Consider the following 9,079-nt stretch of genomic DNA (forward strand, 5'->3'; position numbering starts at 1 on the left):
GAACACATACGGTGACATAAACGAGCCCCCCCCCCCCTCCAAAAAAAAAAAAGAGAAGAAAATAAAATGAATTAGTAAAGGAATAGAGGATAAATGATTTAAAACGAATTTCCTTCATTTATTTTTTATTTCAATGTTTTGCATTCGTGTATACTCGTTTTCTTAAAACGAAGGTTAACCTAGGCTTGGCGAGATTAAACATGGCAAGTAATGGTCCATGTTACACCATTAATGTCACCTGTGGATATTCATTACGCTGAATTTTGGCATACTTCCTCTTTTCTTCACGCAAAAGCTTTATTACAGACACGATAATATAGGCTGATAAAAGAAAGATTCTTTGTATAATGTCTGGGTTTCTGATACAAGTGGAAATTAACCGTTAGCACTACGATAATTATGATGGTATTATTACACAGCCGAAAAGTATCGTGGTTACTATGATGTAATAATGCTATAGTAACAGTAACCAAGTTATTAAAGCTAGATTATTCGTAGCAGAAAATATAGAATATACACATGATGTCAATGATGATATTCATACTCGGATGTGATCCAAAATTGAAAACGAACAAAGAAACAGATAACCCTGTCCTCGACCGTTTGGTCGCGAGGAAAAAGATAATAAAATAGATGTGTTGATAACAACGCATATTCTTGGAAAGTCCAGTGGTATTTCTTCACTGACTTGTACAAGAACCAATAACACCCACGCTCACACACACACACACACACACACACACACACACGCACACACACACACACACACGCACACACACACACACACACACACACACACACACACACACACACACACACACACACGCACGCACCCACACACACACACACAAACAAGCAGACGTATAGCTGTTGCTGAATGACCACAGCATAAACTTAGTATTTGAAACTTCATTATTTTGGTATCACTCTACTCCAATCTTTCCAACTACAGAAGCAGAGATGGATATACATGTAAAGACAGACAGACAGAAAGATAGATAGATAGATAGATAGATAGATAGATAGATAGATAGATAGAAAGATAGATAGATAAATAGATAGATAGACCGATAGATAGATAGAAAGAAAGAAAGAAAGATAGATAGATAGATAGATAGAAAGATAGATAGATATATAGATAGATAGATAGATAGACCGATAGATAGAAAGATAGATAGATACATAGAAAGAAAGAAAGATAGATAGATAGATAAATAGATAGATAGAAAGATAGATAAATAGATAGATAGATAGATAGATAGATAGACCGATAGATAGATAGATAGATAGACAGAAAGATAGATAGATAGATAGATAGATAGATAGATAGATAGAAAAATAGATAGATAGATAGATAGATAGATAGACAGAAAGATAGATAGATAGATAGAAAGATAGATAGATAGATAGACCGATAGATAGATAGAAAGAAAGAAAGAAAGATAGATAGATAGATAGATAGATAGATAGACCGATAGATAGACAGAAAGATAGATAGATAGATAAATAGAAAGAAAGAAAGATAGATAGATAGATAGAAAGATAGATAAATAGATAGAAAGATACTGTAGATAGAGAGAGAGATAGAGAGAGGGAGAGAGAGAGATGGGAGAGAAATTTAAAGAGGAGGGAAGGGAGGAAGAAAAACCGAAAAGGAAGATTCAAAGGGGTTACATGAAATATAACATATAAAATATATTTGTCCCCCCCCCCCACCCCCATCCTGTCACCATGCTTCTTGCGGTCACCTTCAAAAGGGCTCATCAGCGATACTGCAAAATACATGTACAATGTTCAAGGTATGAGATAGGATATGGCGAAAAAGCAGAGCTGATCACAACCTATAATGCGCCTGACAAAAGGATGTTTTCTTACTACCCTAATTGGACTCTGCTCGAAATCAAGAGGGTGCTCAATAATGACTTCTTAACGTAGAAAATCTCGACAAAGTAAAAAAAAAAATCCAATGGTGATCACGGCAGATAATCCGGATCGTCTTGATCAATCGATTTCTGGTTTAGGTGGAACTTAATCTTTTGTGGCAGGAGCAAATCACCGCAGTTAATCCGGTCAAAGAAAAATCTCTGGAGTAAACAAGTTGCCCTTGTAAGAGGTTAATAGGTATGATAGGGGATAGATGAACGATATAGAACGAGAGAGAGAGAGAGAGAGAGGGGGGGGGGGGGGGAGAGGGTGAGATGAAGATTACAGATTCAGAAAGAAAGGCAAAAAAAAAAGCCTTTCTCTATCTCAATCGATACGACTTTAAGGGATTTAAACGAGTGCACAGGTGTAAGTATGAATGTGTGTGTGCGTGTGTAGGACACTTTCTCTATCTAATTATAGAGATGTATACCAAAATTGATTTTTTTTTTTTGTGAATAGATGTTTTACTTTTGTTTTTGTAATTCAAGAAATTTATGTAGTGAAATGGGGCACATTTTCCACTTTATAGTCAGCTATTATGTGTTACAATCACACTGTAATCATCTACCGTTGTTTGGATGTACTCCAGTTTTATTGTGTATAGTCATATTACCAACATGACCAAAGTGGGAACCTGAGAAACCCCCAGCTGCAGCAGCACCTCGCTGGTCAAGTGTACTTTTGTGACCTACGTTTTCAATGACGAATAATAATTGAAAAAAGAGAGTAAAATATGTAATATATCATATGAGTAACATAGATTTCAGCAGAAATTTACAGATGCCTATCAATTTCTACAATCCATCAGCCCAATAAAGCCATGCCAATAATTATGCTGACGGTCTCCTGCTTCGTTGTTGAATCAAAATTTAATGTATACTGCCTTTTCTGTATTAAAATGCAATTGATAAAATCTTGATTAGCCATAAACAAAGGCAAATCAGGGGAAACGTTTCAACAAATTCATACTGAAAAAGAAAACACACAAGATATCATTAGTTTAGTAGATTACTTTCAGCTTCATTATGCATTGGTAATAAAGATATTGAAGATCATGATTATCAAGAATGAAAAAGATGACATTGAAAGATATCTAACAATGGTTTAGGCTCTAACAGCAATGATGACGGGGTTAACATGTTCATGCTAGTCAATGTAAATGACAATGATATGCCGTGATGAAATAATTAATGATGATAACAGGAATATATAAATTATGATAATTTTCCTCTTTGTTTTTCTCTTAAATCTTCTTCTTGCTCAGTTTGTTTTCTTCTTCTTCTTCTTCTTCTTCTTCTTCTTCTTCTTCTTCTTCTTATTATTATAGTACATTAATATTATTATTATCATTATCATTGTTGTTATTATTATTCAATTCAATTCAAAACAAAAACAAACAAACAAACAAAAAAACAAAAATGATAGCCACGTACTAAAATAATCTTTCTGAAGAAGTTTTTTTTTTTTTTTTTTTTTTTTTCACACAAGAGATCGGTGCAGATAGCCATTACACCCCCGCGCAACTCGGCGCGTTTGACGTAACAACAAAGGTAGACATAAATAATGCGGTTTGTATTTTCGTCGTGATTCCAACGTCTAGCGTAACGTGAAGATCACGATGAAATTGCCAGGGAGTCTGAACTGCACAAGTTCCTTGACAGTTAGTTCGGTGACTACGTGTAATCCGTGTTGTGGCATATCCCCAATGGAATTACGAGTGAAGAGTTCGCTTTCATCCATTTTGCATACCGAAATCATCTCAAAATCTGCCTTACCGTGAGCTTGGTAATGAGATCTAATACCCCTACCATCTGCCAGACGCTCCACACACAATCCCACTGTCAGAGAGGGGAAAAATCACCCTCAAAAATTATACCTCTCTTTGTTGTTTTCTCGATTTAAGCTCCTCTTTCATCACATTCCCTTGTAAAGAACTATTGCTGGATGCACGTTTAAATCAAATGAATTTGTCCGGATCGTATTCATGGCTTTTCAGTGGCACGTTTCGGGTTGCTTCAAAGAAATCGAGCGTGATCATGGACGTTTGTAGCGTCCGAGTGGGGCGATACGCTTGTATAGACGTTAAACGCTGAGGGCGCTATTTATGGATTAGCACCTATCAAGTGCCGTGTGGCCGGGGCACTGATTGTTTGCAGTATCTCATTTACGAAGTCAGAAACACAACTGTAAAGTTAGCTTACAAAAGCATTTTGATTCTGATGATCACAGCCGTGATGGTATTGACAGGAAACTATAATAGGAAATGATTGATTGCCATTGCTTTGTTATTTCTATCATCATTATAAACACATCGTACCATGAAAATAATAGTACTTAGATTTATTATTTACCAAAAAAAGTCATAATTAATCATTTCCTTGATATCATGAATTAACTCAATAAGTAATGTTAAATATACAAAAGTGAACAATAGTTATAGTAAAATCATTTCTGTGATAAACCGTCTACATTTATGGTTTATTGAGAAAAATAGTTGTGTTTCCTTATATTTTAGGCTTTATTGCGATTTTTTTATTTATTTATTTTTTTTTATATGGTAGGATATTTTGTGGTACAATTGACCTGCACATATGCATCAAATGTGATAACTTGAACATTTTCTAAATCACTGGCTCCCAGTGCTAAACAATACCTTTGACGATCGGGCAGCGATAGCTTCATCACTCGGATACGCACTATAATAATCATATACGTCACAAACATTCCCGTACATTTCTAATACGGTATCTCAGTGATTGAATAACCTAACTAAATGGAGACAGTGTAGGTCATTTACCCTAAGACCACACAGGCTGGACGGTTCACGAGGTGATGGACAACAGGCACGATGTCACTACGAGTATTTTTTTTTTTTTTTTTTTTTTTTTTTTTTTTTTTTTTTGCGAGCCCGGGGACCATAACGTCACTGGTCTACTATTGGAAGGATTTTGTCAAAACAGCACCACCCCCCCCCCCAAAAAAAAAAAGTATACAAGTGGTATATTTTGGACTTTTCTTTCAGAACAAATTCGAGATATAACAGATAGATAGAGCCTACATAGAAAGATGGATGGATAGATAGGTAGGTAGATAGATGAATAGATACATAGATGAATACTAAAAAAAAAAACATAAGATAAATAAATAAATAAATAAATAAATGCACAGATTGACAGACAGATAGATAAATAGAGAAGATGGGAGGACCTGGGATCACAGAGAGCGAACAACACTGATTTGCAAAACACTCAAAGACTATCTATGCACAAGAATTTATCTATCTAGATAGGCTATAATAAATGTTTATACGTGGTATAATTATAATGCTGTCTAGATAGGCTATAGACCTATGAACTTCGAATATCTTACATGGATATTATAGCTGTGAAGCTGTCTATCTTCCTATTATCATTCCCTATCTCTCCTTTTATCTAGATACCTATCTCACCCTCTCCCTCCCTCCATCTTTCCCTCTCTCTCTCTTTCTCTACCTCTTTGTATATAAATATAATCATAACTATAAATTTTGTTGTTGATTCCAGGTTACCCAGCATCAGCTATCAATAACCGCCATCGCTATAAACTCTGCACCCTTTCCCCGCCTAATGAAGCCCCGAAGCATGCTTGCCATGACACAGTAATGAAATTCGGATGGATATCAAACGTTCCAGTCATACCGTTTGACAGCTCTCTTCAGATTCATTAATCAATACCATGAATCAATCAGTCGGGCCACTTACGATATCTAGAGAGATGGAGAGAGAGACAAAATGTTGATATCCCTTTTTGGACTTCACCGCGGGCTATTGTTGTCTGAATAGCTCCAATATTATTTGGAACGCGACATGTTCTCGCTAAAACAACACCCAAGTTCGGACGCGCGAACCCGATACCTTCGAGATCGCGGAGAGCAGTGCAGGACACAGACTGTGATATGATGAAAGGGGGTTGGAAGAGCAAAGGCGAATCGAGGGAGAAAAGAGAAAACGACAACATAAGAGAAGACGAATGATTTGTCTCACACGAGTGTATAATACGTCATCCTTGTCAAATAGAGTTCGTGAATGCATGCCTCTATAAACTATTTCTCAAGTAGAAGAGAATGTTTGACAACATGATGGGGAAAGGGGGGGGGGGGCGGAGCGAGGGGAGTGAGTGAGAGTGGGGGGGGGGGGCGGTAGAGAGTCACTGAACTATCTTCTGTTTGTGCTTAGAGTAGGGGAATTGGTTTTCAAATCGGCGTTACCTGTAGCAATTACGTCAAAACAGTACGTCACCTAGAAATTTTATGAAGTCGAAGAAACAGCAGAAGAACTAACAGATGAAAAAGAAATAAAACAATGATATCCACTGACACCGCAACATATTTGAATTACATGTTTATTGATGCTCCAAAATGATTTGATCTTAAGACAGCGAATGATATCTAAACTGATGATTGCGATGTGCTGACGATATTATTACCTTACTACTATTCCTTCTACTCCTAGTTCTGTCAACTCCTAACTCTTATCTTACCTATGCTCGTATTCCTCACACTATACATACCAGGCCTAATACTATTTAACTGTGGCCCCCACTGCTGCTACTACTACTACTACTACTACTACTACTACTACTACTACTACTACTACTACTACCACTATTACTTCTACTTGCAGTAGTGTCAGTGGTAGTAATGATTATGAGAATAATCAATCATTGTTTGCCGTTACTATCATCATTCATTTTACAAACTACAATGCAACATAATAAAATGATTTTTTTTTTTACTCCGCAAACACAATATCAAAGGCATAATTTACCATTTGCAGATCATACAAAAACCCAGCATCAGTGATTCAAAATAGTTCTAAAATGTGAGTTATGGATAGAAAGAACTACTGTAAAAATTTGAATCGGTAAAATCGATGTTAAGTTTCGTTAAATATACAAAATGTGAACAATAGTTATAATCAAAGGTTTCCAGACTAAACCGTCTACAGTTACGGTTTATTATGAAAAATACAAATATCTACTTACATTTTCGGCTTTATCGCGAAAATTTTATATGATAGGATGTTTTGTGATACAACAGACCTACACATATGCATTAAATGTCATATCTTTTTAAAATAACTTTTTTTAAAATCATAACTTTTTAAAATCACTTTTTAAAATCACTGTTCCAGAAGGTAAACAGGACCTTTAAGTGAATGTCGGAGATAAACAACGTGCAGTCAAGTCTGGTAAATATAAATAGAAACACAAGAAAACATATACATTACAGTGACACACACAAACACACACACACACAGACAGACAGACAGGCACACACATATACCTACGCACACGCACCTACCTACACCACTGTACACTCGCCAGAGCAGATGCAACAGAGTCTAAAGCAGATGGATTTGGAGGGTAGAAGCAGAGCTTTCTCGCCTTCCAAGCCCCCGGTGTCAATATTAAGTGGGCAGAATTCAATTTCACGATCAGGTTCAAGGGGTCAATAGCCGCCAGACCTGAACTGTCAATGGTCAGATCGTTTCCAGCTGCGGTGATGGAATCGTATTTTCATAATCCAGCCCCAAGTCCCTCTTATCTTTACATCACAGTCATACGATCATCCTCACAGTGCTCGGATGGTCTTATGTGAATGAAGCCCCCATCGTCCCTCCCCCCCCCTCCCCACCTTCAACCTTTTTTTACACTGTTGTAACATTTTGATCCCTGATCAAAGTGCAGCGATATGCTAACGAGAGCCCCAGTCATGCCAGTAGGCGATTCCTCTCGAAGCAAACTGGGAGCTAGTTTTATAAATATTGTCATATTTCAATGATAAACACGAGGGAAGATGACAAAACAAGGCCATGAAAGCTGGCTTCTGATTGGTTAGGAAAAGAATGGGAATGTATGTATCCATGCGACGATGATTATGTGCATGCATGTTCGTGTAAATGTATGTGTATATCTTATGCATTGTAGGTTTGTATAATTATTATGTGTGTGTATAAATCATGTACTTACGTTTTCGTGAATGAGGTAAGTGTGGTATATGAACGTATTCACACATACATTGTGTTATAAATGTATGCAGGGGTAGTACAATACATGTAATACGTTCCCCCTCTTCCGTATGATTATAGTTATGAGATATAGTTTTGTGATTAGTATAACAATATTCAATTTCATGATTCTTGCTTCGAATAGAAAATTGTTTTTTATTGCAACTGATTAACGAATGTTTAGGCCCTAGATCTCTGAGGGAAAATTTGCCAATCATTTGCAATATCTACATGCTCCTTACCTGGTTACAAGACAGTGTTTGAATCCGATGGGAAATCAATGTGTAATGCAACAGAGGCACAACGGCTCCCACTTTCGTTTCTACTTTTGGTGCTGCGTCATTTTCTTTAAATCTGATATGACAACTACGTTGTGTACTTTCCTCCCATATTCTTCTCACCCCTTCCTCCCCTCCCCTCACCCTCTCTCACCCATCACCCCTCTCTTTCCTCTCTCCCAGCCTCTCCATTTACCCATGAAGCTACCATGATCGACCAATGGAAATAAGCATGATCTGTTAAAAAGGAGATATCTGTATTTTTCTCAATAAACCGTAACTGTAGACGGTCTAGTCAGGAAACATTTTTACTATAAGTATTGTTCACATTTTGTATATCTAACAATACTTAACATCGATTTTACCGATTCAATTTTTTACAGTGGTTGTTTCTATCCCTAACTCACATTTAAGAACTATTTTAAAGCACTAATGTTGGGTTTTTGTTTCATCTGCAAAAGGTAAATTATGTCTTTAACCGTGATCTACCAATTGGGCTATCATCTACCCATGGAGCTAGCAATAGCTCTATGATTTACCCATGCTCAGCCCGTAGGTCCATGATCAGTCGGATGGGGGTGGGCCGTGAGATGACGGACTGGGAGAAATCCCTCCTCTCCATCAATCAGTGTCCAGGCAGGCATATGCTGTGGCTATCGGTCAATGTTCCGCCTCAAATTTGTTCGCTGAGTGGCAAGATTTACAGTTATCATGAAGAGAAATTTATTAAAAGGCTGAGAAAGATGAAAACCCCCCAAAACTACTAATCACGCTAGTGAGCAGACAACAATAAGTAGCAGTGATTAATGGATAGAGTCCCATTCAATA

This window comes from Diadema setosum, chromosome 10 (genome assembly GCF_964275005.1).
Source record: "Diadema setosum chromosome 10, eeDiaSeto1, whole genome shotgun sequence".
NCBI classification, from domain to species: domain Eukaryota; kingdom Metazoa; phylum Echinodermata; class Echinoidea; order Diadematoida; family Diadematidae; genus Diadema; species Diadema setosum.